This window comes from Sinocyclocheilus rhinocerous, unplaced genomic scaffold (assembly GCF_001515625.1).
Source record: "Sinocyclocheilus rhinocerous isolate Xijiao unplaced genomic scaffold, SAMN03320098_v1.1 scaffold97, whole genome shotgun sequence".
Classification (NCBI taxonomy): domain Eukaryota; kingdom Metazoa; phylum Chordata; class Actinopteri; order Cypriniformes; family Cyprinidae; genus Sinocyclocheilus; species Sinocyclocheilus rhinocerous.
In genome coordinates this window covers 1156399-1157949 of record NW_015666183.1, presented here as the reverse complement: position 1 = coordinate 1157949, position 1551 = coordinate 1156399, and the positions used below count along the sequence as shown (strand labels likewise).

Genomic DNA, 1551 nt, shown 5'->3' with positions numbered 1-1551 from the left:
ATCAAAAATTAAGTTTTGATATATTTACAGTAGGAAATTTACAAAATATCTTCATGGAACATGATCTTTACTTAATATCCTAATGATTTTTGGCATAAAAGAAAAATTGATAATTTTGACCCATACAATGTTTTTTTGGCTATTGCTAAAAGTATACCCCAGCGACTTAAGACTGGTTTTGTGGTCCAGGGTCACATTTATTAATAAACATCAAATATGATAACTGTGTAATGTAATTCAGGGCTTAAAGTTCTCCGGCACCGTGTCGGATCTCCGGCGTACAGCGTTTGGCTGCAGGGAAAAAAAATTGTCCTACATTTAAAAAAAAACAAAAAAAACTTGATATCATTTTCGAGTCCATGAGTTCGCCTACCAATGGTATGAGAAGAGCACAGCTTTCACTCTCAACCAAACTAACATTAGTAGCCAATCAGAATTTTTTGCTCTTATAAACACGAGATGCGCATAATAGTATCCAATTGCAGAGTCGCAGCCCTGATGAATGGAGAAGCGCGACAAAAAGCTGCGAGGCGCAATGGTCAAAGATGTCCATCTTGCGCATATTTACACAGAAAAACGAATTAAAAAGCAGCGGAGCTTTGTAAACAGCTCGGAGTAACGTTAACTTAATCACGTCATCTCCATAAGAACGATATGCCAGAACAAATTTACCAGGATTTTTGAAAAGGTCCTGTTCACACATAATTTCTTAATGTTTACTTACCGGTAATTTACCAGTAAAGACTGTATGTGTGAAAGGGGCTAAACTCTTCCTCTGCATATGCCGTGAATTTGAATTGCTTAACGTTCATCTGGGAAAACTGCATTATCTCACTAAATTTGTAATGGAAATCATTTATAAACCTTTGCCAACACAGGAGAATACATCAACCTATTTCTAAATATGCCATTTATTGTACATCGCGATTTCAAAATAAAAGTTTCTGAGTTTGGATGTGGCCAAATATTAAAATTAAATGGATTTAAACATCGTTTAATCACGCTGTAAAGTGAAACGTCACCAGGCTGTCGGCGCCCTCTGTATTTGTTATTTATAACAAATAATGTACTTAAGTTGGTTAAGTTCATATTATATGTATAGGAATATTACATTATGTATTTTAACAGTGTTGTTCAATACAATCATGTAATTTCTTAATTTTGATATTTTATTTGAGCCAATTATTATTGCTTCATTGTTAGTTTATAAATTAAATGGATTTAAACATCGTTTAATCACGCTGTAAAGTGAAACGTCACCAGGCTGTCGGCGCCCTCTGCAGGTATTTGTTATAATACATAATGTATTTAAGTTGGTTATGTTCATATTATGTATAGGCATATTACATTATGTATTTTAACAGTGTTGTTTAATAAAATCATGTAATTTTGATATTTTATTTGAGCCAATTATTATTGCTTCATTGTTAGTTTATAATAGTCATACTAAAGCCTGGTTTTCACTTAGGACTATTTGTGTTACTAAAAAATATGATTACTCAGTTGTCAAAATAATCAGTAGATTACTTGATTACCAAAATAATCATTAGT

General features: G+C 32.6%; 1 protein-coding gene across 1 annotated transcript in view; it reads left to right on the top strand.

Annotated features, from left to right (window-relative positions):
• Nucleotides 1-1551, top strand: part of LOC107732092 (arf-GAP with GTPase, ANK repeat and PH domain-containing protein 3) — a 177268-nt gene that overhangs the window by 156490 nt on the left and 19227 nt on the right. The gene's annotated exons all lie outside the window — the stretch shown is intronic.